The following is a 16294-nucleotide window of genomic DNA, read 5'->3' on the forward strand; positions in this document are numbered from 1 at the left end:
AGAGCGTTAGACAAGAAAAGAGTTGACGTGATCATTGATTTATTGATTCATGTTTGAGTCATTTTGTAAAGGACAAAAAACCTCTTTTGGGGTTTTCAGCTTCTGGGAACTTCTCTTTCTTTCTTTTTTTCTAGTTTTGGACAGGTGTTCATATCCCAGCATGTAGATTCAAAGTGCAGCAGTGATGTTCAATATACTGCATTTTGAATCTGCAAGCCTTTAAACAGACAAAACATCTAATCATGCCAGTCGAGTTGCATTGATTAGCTAATGTTTAAACGTAGACTGTGTAAAAAGATGAGCTCTCCAAAACTGAAGCCAACACATTTGGAGCTCCACCTACTGACTGGTGCAGTAAATGCTCTAAAGTCTGCCTCCTCCATATTAACAGCTGAGACATGGAACAAGTCAAATTATATTTTTTTTTAATCAAACATGCTGTCTGCCATCAATCAGTCCAATAACTTCAATCAGTTATTGGATTCTATAAAAGAGATATATCAACATGACGAACAGCTCTGTTGACACATGGGGGAGTGGAAACATAACAAAGACATACACAAGAGTCATTGAACTTTCCATAACTGTGAGTATCTGCTTCAAACCGACACAACAATCCTGTTTTCTGTGATCTGTACTAACCTCAGGGATCTTTGTCATTTTATCGGTAAGTTAAATGTGTGCTTTGGGGGAATATGCCTGACTTCAATACTGCAGCGTCACCAGCCAATCCCTATAGCTCCAAACACCCGCCTGTTGCAGGGGGGTATTTTGGCTTCACTTTTGGACAACAGGAGGAGGTGGAGATGCATCGTCCACCTTAACGCCGGTCAAGTTAACACGTGGTTTTAAGGTTTAATTACTTCATACAAATCTAAATAAAGATAAAATACAGGCAGGTCCTCTGGCTACGTCAGGTGCTTACATTAAGGACATAACACACAGGTAAGTCTTACAGGTGAAACAGAGTGACAGACCCATTATGATGTATCACATGCCAGCAGCCCTGACTCTCCTGCTGCTACACTGTCTTATATGCAGACACCCTGATTCAGTGTGATGGCTAGTTATAGGCCAGGAGATGCTAATATGAGCATCTGCAAGCTGTCTGTAAGGAGCAATTTAAACTGAACGTGCCCTGCTGGGTCTTCTTCTTCCGTTGGACCGAAAGGGGCTAACACAATGGGACAGAGAAGGGCCCTAATTATTGCCCCTATCATTTGCATAATTACAATGTTTCTACTGAGGCAGGGGCAGTATAGAAATTATAAATTGTAGTGGACCCGCTGTCTCTCCTCAGTGGAAGTCACATTTGAATGGAGAGAGCCAGTTCTGCTAGCCAGGCGGCTCAGCAGCCAGGCTCAGTGCGAGAGGTCCCAATCAGCACAGCCTCACAGACTGCTCTTTGAATAGGATTTAAAAAGCCAACTGTGTGGAGAAATGAGAGTTATTGCCCCCCAAATCATATGGAATTACAGTGCTGGTTGCATATGTGGGGGGGTGGTGGGGGGGAGCCAGTGGCAGGCACAAAAGCCCACAGGAAGCAGCTATTTCTGTGTGTTTTATTAACCCAACCAAGCAATTTAATTCTTTTGTTCGCGGGAGTTCTACTTCATTGATTAACAAAAGCGGGGATATAATTTTTTCAGCCCCTTTTGAAAAGCCTGAAATGTCAAGCCTTTTAAAGGAGATTATTCTGCCTGTGTGCGATGAATAGAGCCCGGGGTAACCTTTTGTCTACAATTAAATATTCCAGCATAAATATAAAAGAAAATCAGAGATGGGGAAAGATTGAGTCAGGAGAGATTGGAGAGGTAGATCCTCTGCCCGATAGTGGCAACAGCCTGGCTCTAATTAGATATGCCAGGCAGGCTGTGAGCAGTCACTCTCCACAGCACGCCGCGAGAGGAGGCAGCCTGAGAGAGGAGGACTGAGGGAAACCTATCTGCTCATCTGTCTGTCCGGCGCCTTCCTCTGGGCAATCCGCAAAGGTATTTCAGGAGACTTTGTTTTGTTTTGTTTTGTTTTTTTTCCGCCGGTATTTGTTTTTCCTGACAATCTTTGCCGCCGAGGAGGGACGGTCTAAAAAGGCAATGCCTTCTGGGAACTGCATAAACAGAGAGGGCTGAATGAGAGGGGGGAGGAAAAAAAAAAAGTTGTGAGATTGTTTATGATTGTGAGGGGAAGTGATTAGGAATGACAATAAGAGACTTTAGGGACAGAGAGGAGATGAACAGGGGGTGATATTGAATAAGTTTGGACTCATGCAGGGCTGCGTTTGGTTGTGACTTGTGAGTTGCATTTAAGACTTCTAGGTGTTTTATTGTGCAGTGAGACGGTAGAACTGCAAAGCTTTGATAATAGGTGAGCTGTGCACTGTTATCTTTATTCCTTAGTGGTATATTTAACTGGAGATAGAAGTTATTGCCATCAGTTGATAAGAAGTTTTGAGACTCTGTTGCTGAGAAGCTTTCATTCTCTAATGAACAAATTCAATCAAGAATTCAACTTAAAGAAAAACAAAAACAAAGGGAGCATTAAGCCTGTAGCTGTCTCGTACTGGTTTAGTTTGAACATGTGTGCTCGAGTCAGGTTATTATGGATGCTGCTGTGACCTCTTGTCAATGGATTTTATTTCCTGACCAATCATTTTCTGGAGTGACTTCACGAGATCGACTTAACTCTGCCAGGAGGTGTGGTGCTCCTTTTGACTCGTGCGGTGCTCTTTTTTTGACATGTTGGCCAGAGAAACTGTTTTATTCTCTAACCAGTTTATGCTGCCTCTTTTTTGAAAGAAGATCTTCATGGATATTTTTATTGGTTTAAGATGTCATTTTTAAAATATCATTCTGGATCCTTCAGATTCTCATTAATCTGGTGATATATGTTTGTAGCCGCCGTAGCTCTTCTTCATATACAAACAAGTTACTCACAAGTGTTAAGTATTATCGATTTTGGAAGTATATTCAAACAGAAAGGAAAGTTATTTACAGAAATGTTAAATACCCTTTCTATATCAGGTCTTATTAGATCATAATCTGTGCCTAACTGGGATTTTGTTCTGCAATACATTCAGAAGAAGCAACAAATATGGACCCACATTGTTAGGTCCTGGTTTTGTAAGAGGATGGGGAAGTGAAGGTTAGATGATGGAAATCAATGTTTTGATGTCTTTTGTTGATAGAAAGAAAGGACTGAGATTGTCTTCCTCTCTCCTTCTCGACAAATCACCGGCAAACTCAATAAATCAAAAGCGCTATAGTTTTTCTTTTCTTTTCTTCTCTCAAAGCCTTCAGCAGCCAGAAAACTGCAGAGTCAGTGGAGGTCAAGACTCTTTCCCCTGAGTTATGTGCAGGTCACTCAGTGGAGAAAAGAATCTGTATTTGACCATGAAATCAAGAACAACACATCGTCATTAGAGAACGTTCATGTTACTCAAATTGTATGGTATTGTAAGTATATATATCAAACAATAGGAAACATCGCCTATAGTATCTGCTTACTCCACACACAGAAAGCCAAACAAATAAAAATGGTCGTATTTCTTCTTCCTGTTTGGGCAACATATAACCATGTCCAGATTCGATAACTCTGATCTGCACTGACTGTGCTTCTACATTAAGTGTAACTCTTACTTCTTTCCGAGAAGCATGCAGAAATATGACAAGTGCTGTAAGACAATTCATTGTTTAAAGTCACTGTCCTGAATAATAACAAGGAGGAGGAATGAAAGCCAGCACACTATCTTCAGAGGGTGAAACAGATTTCATCCAGTCAAGCTATTACTTAAGTAGTATTCTGTCTGGATCAATGACTCAATAAAGACCTAGAATGCATTAGAGAGTAGACAGTTTGAACAACTTCTCAGATGTGGGAAATGTGGCACTGAAAGCATGGTGTAAAAAGGAAACGTGTAACTTTTAAATGTCAGGAAGTTTACAGTGATGATGGATTTTTATTGACATTTCTCAACTCTGTTTTTCCCCATCTGTCAATCAGAAAAGTAGGTGTCTGGTACCCATCAAGCTTTTTTAAACTCAGCCTCGTCTCAACTGTGTTTTTCCAATCAAGGTCCCAAAAAGAGATTTAATCAGTTGCCTTTTGAACAGAGTTTTATGGAGATGTGCTCAGGGCCAAACACCGGCTGACCCTCAAAGTTTTTGAAGTCAAAGTTTTAAACATCTAAAAAGAGAAGAGTGCAGAGTAAAATGCAAATGTAGATTTGACTTATTAAACAAAGACACTGCAAAAATGTCTTTAAATGTTTCACTCTGACGAAGACGAGCAAGTGTACAGGTCCATCGAGTGAAAGTGTCAGAATAAGAGTGAGACGACAACAACCGATTTCAAGTGCTGGAATTAAAAACGCCTCAGTGAAAAACTGTCAATACGCAGGGCGATTAAAGATCAAAGTTAACATTTGCATTGCAGTTAGAAAGCTTTCAGAAGTGTTACTCTATTATAAATGATAATGGTAGATTATAATAGAGAACATGTGTATGTATCATTGACTGTCTTTGTCGCAGTAGACCTTATTTTAGCTATTTTATATACTTTTGCATATTTTAGTTTACAACAGTGCATCAAATTTGATCAGCAAATTTTATTTTTATATACTCAACCCAATGTGGTGTCCTTTAAGTTATTATCTGATTATGAGTGCTATAATAAAACTTCTCCGTATTGTCTTTTGAACTTACATTTAGTCTACATTGAATTTATATTCTTGCTTTGTAAAACACTATTCTCAGTATTATTATTAACTCTGTTATCCATCATAGTTTAATTCAAACACTTTGTACTGATAGGTGTAGTTTCGAGGGAGACATCTTGATCCTTCTTATCTCTGGTGAGAGCTGTAGGCTACATTTGAGGCGAAATTTACAAATCTTTAAAATGTAGCCTATCATGTGTCTACATAAAATCCTACATCCTTAAAGAAACCTGTATGCACGGCACTTTATATTTTACATATGGAGAGTGGGCAAGTGAAGAGTTGTGACTTACGGTTGAATAACTGGCTCCAGTTCACTCCTGTTACTGGGAGATGAAAACTGATGTCACCTCTTCATAAAGGGCATGTCTGTTCAATTTAACATCATGCTCACTCGGCAGAATCAAGGGAGCAATCTTCAGTCCATATGATCTGTCAACTACGTATACTGGAAAGTAAGCTTAGCTGCAGAGCTTTGAGCCTCAGTGAATATGAGTTATAAAATATCTTTATATTCAAACCATCCAAATACATATATAGCAGATACAAAAAATAAAAATGTAACTTCTCTTACCTCCATGTCATGTTAAAAGTCCTCCGTCAGGCAGGAGGATCACCTTTAATGAGAGAAAATTATTTCTTCTAACACACAAGAGGTAAGTGGTGGGACTACTGCTCTGCTGCTAGACGCTGAGCCTGAAGAGGAGCAAAAAACCTGAAAATGAGTCGTCATTCTTTTACTAAAAGAATTCAAAGGAAAACCAAAAAATGAAGGAAAACAACCTGTCGGAGAGTCTCGCAGTTGGACTCATCCCCAACAACATAGCTTACAGTCACTGGCATGGTGCCATACACGAGAAGTTAGAAAGAGAAACGACACAGATTCATGTTTCAGGGATATATCCTGGTGTTCTTGGTAATGGGATTGCAGCCAAAAACCCACAGAGTAGAATCATCTGTGAGAGTAATAACACTCATTGTGTCTACACATGCTTGCAGCACAACTACAAAGACTGCCAGATCCCTCTTTTCATCCTGGAATGCAGGTGTGTTGATAATGATGAGTTTCTAATGTGGATTTCAATCTGCAATTTTTCCCAAGACAGAAGAAAATTCACTTTCTAAAAGACTATTAAACTTAGTCATTGTTCATTTAAAACATTTACTCTTGATTTTCCCCAATGCCTTTAAAAAAACAGAACAAGAGAAGATGCAATCTCCCCTGTCTCTGCAGACAGCATCGTCTAGTTTCTTAAAAGGGCAACAACACTTAAAACATGCGTCAAACTAGATTTATTTCTGTCCTCGCCTTTAAAAGGTCTCTCCTATAAACAATAACCATGAAATCCTTTAAGCCAGACTAATATTAGCCATAATCTCAACATCAATTTACCCACACTTTTAAACAAACAACAACAAAACAAAAATTAAAATGTGTGTTTTCACTTTGTTTTATAAACCTTTACAAAATGTCTTGAATGTGTCCAAATGTCTGCTTTTACCAACCTCTTAGACACTGGAACTACTAAAGCAAAATTAACAATATTTTCCAGAATAACAACCTATCCAATGACAAACATACAGTAGTAGAATAGAATAGAATAGAATATAGAATAGAATAGAATGACTTTATTGATCCCAAACTGGGAAATTGTGGCGTTACAGCAGCAGGTTGTCCAAACACACAATATGAGCAAAAAACACAATGTTAGCAAATTTAAACACAATATGATATTAAATAAAAAGTAGATAAACACTAAAAATATCAAAAATAAGAATAGGAATATATACAACCAGGATTTAATTTAGCATTACTAGTCTTAAATATGAAAGAAGGCCTTTATTTATTTTTTTCACAACTTTTTTTTATTGAGTTTTGTAACTAAGGCCTACAGAGATAAGTTCGACAGGTTTTTCAAATAGGCAATTTCACCTGCTGGCGCTACATACATGAGTCAGGTGTTAAGATAGAGATCAATTTCTCTGACGCTAATCCGACGCAACCTACCTATGCGTGACATACACCTGTGACAAGGTAAACTGATTGGCTGCAATTGTAAACGAAAATACTCGAAGAAGCTCATTGGCCCTCCGAACTGAGGAGCGCTTGCTGTAACCTGGACATGCCCTACGGTGAAAACTAAACAGAGCAGGTGGGGATATTTAAATACAGGTGGCACAAACATGCTGTAAACAAGCGCACCCTGCCAAATGCGTGTACCGGCGTCCACCCGGTAGTGGAAGTTTAGTTTGAAGCATTTGGCGGCAGTGAGTTACCGACTTCAAGCAACAACAACATTCACCACTTGGATTTACATCATTCATCTCTAAAATAAATACCTGTGGACAAATGAAACACAAACACCTGAGGGATGCTCACGTCTTCAAAGGTAGCGAGTCATTAATCTGTTGCTCTTCTGAAATACACCTACACAGGTAAATCCAAGGCTTTGAAGCTGGGCGACTGAATTGTAGACAGTTATAGGCTATCATGTGACCATACAACACATCGGCATTGATAACTCTTCAAACATTTAGCCTACTATTGAAAAGTGAAGCTGAGCATGTTGCATAGGCCTTTCTGCATAGGGGTCAAATCATGACAGTTTTTATTTTTCATACCAACTCTTGTGTGATATTGCTATTGAGTCAAAAATGCTGTCCACTCCATGTTTCAAATCCAGACAGGGTTGTTTGGTAGGCTATCTCCCCAGCCCCCCCCCCTCCTTTCATTGTCTCCCAGCCTTTTACCAGATATGATATGACAAGGTAAAGGCAAAAAAAAAGAAAACTCCTATAAGGAGCTTATGTAAATCCCTAAAGTAAAAGTTTCATGTGTAGGCTTGACATTCATGTGGATTCAAATGTATTTCATTGACCTTTGCTTTGAAATGAAAACTATTGGAAGAAGCTTAATATCACTCTGATTTCTTAAAACCAAGTGGCAACCTGTTTGTTGAAAAATGAAGCCAAAGTGAAAGTGCAAAAAAAAACTGCAGTTGTTCGAGTGTTTGCTTAAGGCCCAGAAGTCACATACACAGCCCATTTAAAAAAAAAAAAAAAAAAAAAAAAAAAGTCTTTTTTTTTTTTTTTACAGCAGAATGAACACGTTAACAGCCTGATACACTGAACAAAATAAGTCTGATTACTGATTGTCCTTGTTTTGATTTTATAAACGATAAGTGGGTATTCATAATAAGGCACGTAGCCGACATGATTGACAGCCGGGCACAGCATAGCGGTTTGTGAGGTGGCTTAGATCCCGCCTCAGCTCCGGCTCTCAGCCTGTTGTTACGGCGTCTGAAAGTTAGGCTGAGACATCAAGCATGGCGCCCGCCATCGTCAAGTCTTCGGAGCCCCCCTGCAGTAACAGATGGGTGACGTCACTCCCGCTTCACCCATTAATATTTATAGTCTATGCTTAAAACCCAATTTGTGGATTTCAGACCCTCCTACTGCTTGTCAGTCAGTCACTGTAGTAACCCAACAACTAGTGCCCCCCATTTAACCCCTGTCCTCACCTGAACTTCATCTTAATTCTAATCTTAACTCAAACCAAAGTGCCTCTGCTGCTTAAGTACTTTTTCTCATCTTACTAGTACTGCCACAGTGCCCTGGTCCTCATAAGTATAGGAACATTATAGAACATGCATACACACACTCAGAGGCGTGCAGCCCACCAATATTACCAACACACGCACACATACATTAATCCAATGTCACCTCTATTCCAGCAGCGTGTTTTTTCCCAGAGGGCTTTATCAGAGCGGCGTCGGGCTGATTGGAGGAGGCAGCAGTAATGACTGCAGGTCATGAGGTCACAACCCTGTTATGATAACTAAACTCCGGGGTCAGACGCCTAAACGGCAGCAGCACGCGCCTCCTGATCACGCCTGATAGCAGCATACGAACGATGCTTTGTTATTTTAACACTTAGACTCAAAATTCATCCATTTGTGGAATTTGGATTTATTTTTTCATGACAATTCTCAATCGTCGTGTCCCATCTTTGCAGCACACATAAGGAGCAAAAAAATAAATATTTGGCTGGAATGATTATTCTTTATCTCTCAGTGAATTCACACATGTTAAAGTTGAATATCTGTTGGTGTTGTCGAGGTAGAATTCTGATAAATTTGTTCCGTATCTGTAACAATAAATCGTAAACCGGGTTTAAAAACTGTAACCAGAAATGAGCTTGAATCAGTTTTTACAAAAGCTCAGATTTGAAATGCATTTTCAATAATACCTGCACAGACCAACAAAGATTAAGAACATGAAATACCTCTTTTTGTGTTTTAGTTTTACTTGTAAGAGTTTTAGACGGCACTTTGACTGAGAAATGTCTGAATACTATCAAATCTCTGACGCCGTCTCGTTAGTGTCTCATGATTTTTTATTATTCTTCGATGGGGATTTGCTTGTTCATGTGACAGTTTATGGACGGCTGTGGTTCAGTGGTAGAGTCGGTTGTGTACAACTGGAAGGTACGGGGTTTGAACCCCAGCTCCTGCAGCCACATGTCTGATGTGTCCTTGGGCAAGACACTTAACCCCGAGTTGCTCCGTCTGCTTTGTCAGCGGCGTATGAATGTGATTATTGGATACTTTACATAGCAGCCTCTGCCATCAGTGTGTGAACGAGTGGGTAGGTGTAAAAGTGCTTTGAGTAGTCCGAAGACTAGATGAGCACTATACAAGCTCAAGTCCATTTACCATTTTACCATTTAAATCAGAGTATTATGGATGCGTTTACAAACTGTGAATAGTAGAGAGAAGGAGAAGAGTAGGGAATTGCAAGTTAAAGGAAATTTGGCTTAAAGGTGAAAAAAAGGAAATGGTTGAAAGGGACAAACAACAAATATGTGGCAATTTAATTTGCCAGATATCCAAAACAGTTTTTTTTTAACTTGGGAATAAAAGCTGTTGAGTCTCACATGAAATCCAAAAAGACCCGATGCTAAGATTGTATTATTGTGTTTTAATGTTTTGCTCTTAAAAAGGTGTCAAAGTCTTCAATATAATTTCAAAAGGTGCACAGTAACCATGTACCGTGTCTGGTGTGATGGTTGTTGTTGCTTTTTATTTTTATTTTAACATGCTTTTTCTTGATTTGTGAGCACCCACCAGTGTGACACAATGTAAGAAATCTCTTCCAGAATATAGGCAGCAACTAAAAATACATATTAAATATGTATTTACTGTCAAGTATGAGCTTGTTCATCTTTCCAGACAGACATACAAACATGCAGACAGATAGTCAGAGTCTCAGCCCAGGCAGACTGACATGCACAGACAGTCAGAGCACACATGTATAAATCTGGTATAATGCTGATTTCTACTTTCCCAAAGAGGACTGCTAGCTGTGCAGAAAGGAAACAAGAATTATTCAATCAAACAGCTCTCCTTCCATATCCAGATTTGAGTCCAGCTGCATAAAGCTCGCCGCATAATCCTTTTATCAAACCCTCCGATGGAATACTCTTATTGGAAATGCCCAGAGAGAGAAATAATATTAAGGTCATTTCTATCTCTAGTTTATTTTCTCCTTTAAAAAAATCACCTCTGCTTCATGTTTTTATCTTGAGACAATAATTACTTCAGGGCTGCAGGACGGGAGACCTAACTGCTGATTATTTCTGCTCTCTGACCACTGAGGGAATCTCTGCCCTCATCAGTAATAACTGAATCAAATGGTCCTTATTTAAAGCATCTCTGCGCTGTGGAGAGTCTCCGTCAGGCAGGTTGGAGCAGAAATGTAATGTGGGTCGGCTGGTGATGATGACTGCTGGTACTAATATCTCTAAAGTGTTAGATATGGAAGCTGAGAGAGCTGCTCCTCTGTCCTGTCAGCGTTTTACAGCTTTGTATCTCAGCTCTCTGGTGGGTGCTGAGAGGGTTTAGGGTGGTGTATGCAGAGCAGGGGTTTGTTGTATTAAAACAATATTCCTGTGTGGAATGAAACCATTTCTATATTTTAACAGTTGTTCTACTCTGAGGGAGTTCAGGTGCAGGATGTGTTTCTTGTATTTCTCAAGTAATTTACAGTACAGCTCCAAATACAATATATGACATTATTGGAGAATTCCATCTTTTTATTTTAAAGTCACCTAATACATAATAACATGTGCTTTTCCCTGACATTTTGCATGGCTGCTTAAATGTTTACCTTTATTTAGAGTATACTTTCTTAGACATCTTACTTTATGAATTAACATTTAGTGTCTGAGTATCCCTAGAATAAATCAGTAAGCAAATATGAAGGAAGAATGCTATCGGCCCTCTACACTTTTAGCTCCCTCTCGTCTCCCTTCTTCTGATGATGCATTCAAGGGAGGAGAACAGTAATGTTGTCATAACTTCTCAGAGTACTCATTGATACACATTCAGACTTTAAGTTACTCTAAAGTTAAGAACACTCATGAACCTGAAAACCCAACCACTGACGTAAATATCCCATCCTTCTGTTCTGCCGTTTGGTAAAACTAGCTGGTCTCAACTTGAACTTTTGAATACTTGGAATTGTACATCATCATTTTAAATGTTTTAACCAGGCTGGGGGATGTGGCCTGTCTTTTTTTAGTCCTCCACTTTGGTACAGGCTAAATTATCTCAACAGATACATTTTGTGTAGCTTCCAGAGTATGAATTACAGTGACTTTGTTGATACCTTAAGTTAAGACGAGCAGGAAGACTTCACACATGCATTGTTAGAGATGCACAATCCACTTTTTTCACTTCTGATCCGGTTTCCAATACATATGTGCAGATAAAGATACTGATTCCGTTATAACTAATAGTGTTGTTGTTGTTGTTGTTGTTGGTATTACGTGTGAGGCTACCCAAAGCTGTAGTGAACCCAGCTTTGCATTGTGCTGGCTTCACATACAGACAGGGTTATTTTGGGGGGGTTTATGCCTGTAATGGAGAGATAGGACAGTAGATAGAGTTGGAAATCAGGGAGAGAGAGAGGGGAATGACATGCAGGAAAGGAGCCACAGGCGGATTCAAACCCGGGTCGCCCGCCTGGAAGACTACAGCCTCCATACATGGGGCGCACACACTAACCACTGCTCCACCAGCGCCCCCTGGCTGTCAGGATTTTCTAATTAAATGTTTTAAAGTGACGTGTAAGAATTGTACTTTTGATCATACAGAAAGTTCCATCTCGTCTGAACGTTGTCATGGAGACGATATGGAGCCGAGAACGTTTCAAGTGACCAACGATCTTTCTTGATCAGTGACTGGGATCAGCTCCAACTTAAATATCGGACCTGATACGTACCGATGTTATATTGAATCGGTCCCATCTCTAATTGTCATGATATTTGTTAAACCCAATGAAGTTCCCCAATAACTTACATAAATCCAACCTTTCCTCTGGTGCCGCCGTTGAATCAGAAAGCCTCAAACACGATAGAGGTGTTACTCTAGAAATGGAGGTGTCTGTTTGATTCAGACTGAAAGATCTCTACAGCTTTCTGATGGATTGTCGTAAGATTTGATTGATTTCATTCATGCTTTCAGGTGTGATCTACCACCACATCAACTCATTACATTTAATATAGTTTATGACCCAAGACCTTTTAGGTGAATGATATTTCCTTCAGCCTCAGCTGTACTTGATGTTTCACCCTAATGGGAACATTTGAGCATGCTAACTCACAACCAAAGATACTTCCCTTGTTAAAATCAAACCTCATGAGCACTCAGCATTTTGTTGTTTTGAGCATCTCAGCATGCTGACGATATCAGTCAGTGACTCATGCCTCAGAGCAGTCAGCTTTTGGGTCCTCTTTAAAGGCTTTAATGCGATTTTTCACACTTAAATGTAGAAATCAAGAATATCCTCTGAAAATAACTCTGTGAGTCATGACTGTCTACAATGGGTGTAACACCCGAGTCCCACTGTCTGTGATGTTTTCAGAGTTTTCAGAGTCCTATCTTCACTTTGCTTACATCGCCAGGACGGCCGGCTGACTCCTCCCCTCGTGTATAAAAGTTGTTTAATTGAGGGACTAGAGAAAAGAAGAATAACATACTGTACTCACTGCTTAACTGTGTTTCTAGATCACGCTCATTTCAGGTAAATTTACATGCAGTGTGAAGATACGAGCAGAATAAAGATCGCTAGCATTAGCATGCTAACACAACAATGCAGCGCGAGTTGTTTTGGTTTCATGCTGGAGCTCAAGGGCGACATCTGCTGGATCAAAAAAAATTGCATATAAAGTCTTTAAAAGACTGCTTTAGAGATGAGATTGATCAAACGTATTCCTGATGTTGGACAGGTGTACGTGTGTGAAGATCCTGTTCTTTCTTTTGGTGCATTGCAAATTACGGCTTGTTTCTACGGTCTTTGCTCATTTCTGAGTCGTACAGTTCAGGTTTCATGCAGAGAATGAATCAGATCGTGTCTATATCAGAAAGAGAAGAAAAACAAAGTGAAGGCTACGAGTTAAGAAATGGAGATCAAAGTTCTTCCTATGAAAGACGACCGGCGGTTTTGATCTCAAGAGTGAGAGAGGTGCTATTTTCTCCCACTGATGGACTGATATGGCCTGGACCTGAAGACAGCAGGTCACTGGGTCCAGGCTTTTACCAACACCCTGTGTCCATTAGTCTCTGTAAGCCAGAGAGACCAGACCAGGTCTCAGACCATCACTCCATCCTACACACTCTGTAATGTGATGATATGCTAATGGGATGAAAAGTCATAGTTCATTCTCCAATGGCTGCTCCACTGCTGAAAATGTCTGTGTGTGTGTGAGCTCTGAAGCTGTCTGTGTCCGTGTGTGCGCGCATTTTTTTTGAGTGTGTAACTACAGACCTATAATTATCCTCCTGAGGAAAACAAGTGCAGAGTGAGTGGTCCATTGTGGAAACAGGATTACAGCCTGAGAGAGAGAGAACAAAACGAGCTGTGCTTTGTGTTGGCTAATGTTTTCAAGTCGAGTCTGAGCTGTTTGATTTGAGCAGGATGTGTGTGTGTAAGTGTGGATGTTTGAAAAAAAACAAAAATCCTGTGGTCAGAGTGTGTTTCATGTAAATAATTTCCTTCCTGACCATTCTGCTGAAAATGAAACTTTGTTGTCTTGGAATTTGTCCTTGTGTTCGGTCAGGCAGGTGGTTATTAAATATGACACACACACACATACAGAAAAGGCAAACACACTTTTTCCTCTCACAATGAAGCGCCTCATTTAGTTTGTTTTGATTAAGGTGTACGACCGGGAGAGGAAAAAGAGCGCGAGGTGCAGAGACAAGGCAAGCGAAAAGAAAGAGAGAGAGAGAAAAGAGACGGCAGGCTTTTCTTTCTCCAGAGTTTCCACGTGTCACTCGTGTAAGAAAGCCGCCAAACCAATAATTTTGTCAAGTTCTTTCTTTAGTGGAGCGGCTGAAACGTCTTTGGATTGCCACATTTATAAAGGCAGCCCATATAAAGCCATTCACAGCGCTGAATGAACACGCCATCTGTGGGGCTTTCTTATTTCCTCTTCTCTTTTCTTCTCCTCCTTTTTCAAGCCTTGTAATCAAATTTGAGCAAAATCAAATGGCGGGAGGATAGAGAGAGCAGTTGTGGGGGGGGGGGGGGGATGTGTGGGGGGGGGCGTGGGAGGGAATGAGGGTTCAATGAAAGTACCTTTTGTTGGTCTGAAACGAGCAAGTAATTTACAAAATGCCCTCCCTTTGTGCAGGGGGCTAAGGGAAGAAAGAAATCAGTAGCTTTTAGAAGCTAGGCCTTGCGCTGCGACGGGCAAGATAATGAAAGCCGTCTTGTGTTTGTGGGCTAGAGAGCATCTCAAAGGCAGACCGGGCCCCGGCTCAGGGTTAGCTCGGCTGCTGAGGAAAAAAAAAAAAAAAAAAAAAAAAACAACACTCTCCTCTGTGTATGTGCGTGTATGTGTGTTTGGCAAAGAGCGGCAAAAAACAGGACAACTGTGCCCGGCTACTCTTGGCAGAGACACTCCGAGGAAGAGACAGAGTTTGTCGATTTGCTGAGGAGAGAAGAGGGATGAAAGAAGAATGGATTTACCGGCACTAAAAGGCTGCTCATCTCCTCCTTACCTGTTGTTGTCCTGCTGCAGGTGTGTCCAGCCAGCCCCCCTCCCCATACAACGAGATGCAACACCTCCCGGAGAGGAGCGATGGAAGATACAGAGAAGGAGATCATTGTGCTGACGGATTACGAGAGGGAGGAAAAGGATGTTTTGAAGTGGAGCACCTGAACTGCTGAAGGACGCTTTACCTGCGTGGATCTGCTGGATTATTACCTGTGTGACACCTGGGCAGACTGCTGCAGTGGATTATTACAGGTCAGACCTTTTGGAATAACCATACATTTCCTTTTGTGCATACTAAACTTAGAAACAAAATATAAACAGATGCTGAACAAGCGGGTTATTTACCTGTAGTGAAGTGAAATTAATAACTAGATATTTTCATGATAACTTTAACTGACAGTTGATTTATGATAGGTCCAGTTTTGATGAAAATAAGTGGCAGTCCTTAAGAAGACAAAAAGAGAAATTCAGTATGAAATGTCATTAAAGTGCATTTAAATGTCCTCTGTCTCTGGCCTACAGATTTGTTCCTGTCACAGTGAATGGGTCGTCTCCTGAAGTCTCGTCTTGCAACACACACACACACCGGTGAGTTCAATTCTTATAACGGAAATAAAAATAATGGGATGTTTCTCTTTTTCTTTGCACTTTCTCATCATCTCTGTTTGTATCTAAGTCTCTAAGAAAGACACCTTTTTTCCTCCACACTCGTTTTATCTCTCCTGTGACATCTCGAGTGCCTGAATCACATTGTCTCTAGTCCGCTTTGAACATGGAATACATTTATTTCATTCATGCTTTTAGCTCTGAAGTTTCTATTCTTTTATGAGTTTGGGTTCATCATCTTGATCAAGTCTGCAACAAAGCAACTGTTTTATAACTGATTCATTGGCCAGTTGATTTCACAGTTACTTAATGTGTTGTTTTGTATTTAAAATGTAATGCGATAAACGCTCATTACTCCCAGAGCGACATCTTAACATTTTCATTTACAAACATGTCAAATAAAATAAAGGGCATAAAGTTCTTACATTTAAGAAGGTGATACCAACAAGTCTTTTACATCAGGCTGAAAAAATTACATCATCATATTTTCAGTTTTTGATGGCTATGAATTTTCTTTAAATGGACTAATCGTTGAAACCAAAAAGTTTGGACGTTTTTCATTTTTAGACCTCTTTCGGTTTGTAACTTATAATTATTATATTTCAGCAGCTCAACAAACTCCGCTCAACAGTTTTACTGATTCTGTTTTTAAAATTCAGAGATTACAACAGGAGACAAACTATTGTGTTTGCTCAGTTTGGGTTACAACTTCAGGCGACAATCCTTTTTGGCCAGATTTAAACCGCTGAAGGTGTTAGATGAAGTTTCATTGATGCGACATGTGATACTGAGAAAGCTGGGATAAAGTTTCCATGTCATCAGTATCTGAATACTTGTTAAGTACATTTAAGTTGTCATGCACGCATGCTAACACAATGCAGGGCTGATTGGATTGTTTTTTTAAGATATGT

The 16294-nt window shown here is 40.0% G+C and overlaps 1 long non-coding RNA gene across 1 annotated transcript; it reads left to right on the forward strand.

The window, feature by feature from the left end:
* Positions 1 to 1806: 1806 nt before the first annotated feature.
* Positions 1807 to 15411, forward strand: LOC110000048 (uncharacterized). Its single transcript, XR_010666587.1, has 3 exons — positions 1807 to 1991; positions 14802 to 15029; positions 15300 to 15411. It is a non-coding gene; the product is annotated as an uncharacterized lncRNA (long non-coding RNA).
* The last annotated feature ends 883 nt before the right edge of the window (positions 15412 to 16294 follow it).

The sequence above is a fragment of the Labrus bergylta genome, chromosome 6 (genome assembly GCF_963930695.1).
Source record: "Labrus bergylta chromosome 6, fLabBer1.1, whole genome shotgun sequence".
In the NCBI taxonomy this organism is placed as follows: Eukaryota; Metazoa; Chordata; class Actinopteri; order Labriformes; family Labridae; genus Labrus; species Labrus bergylta.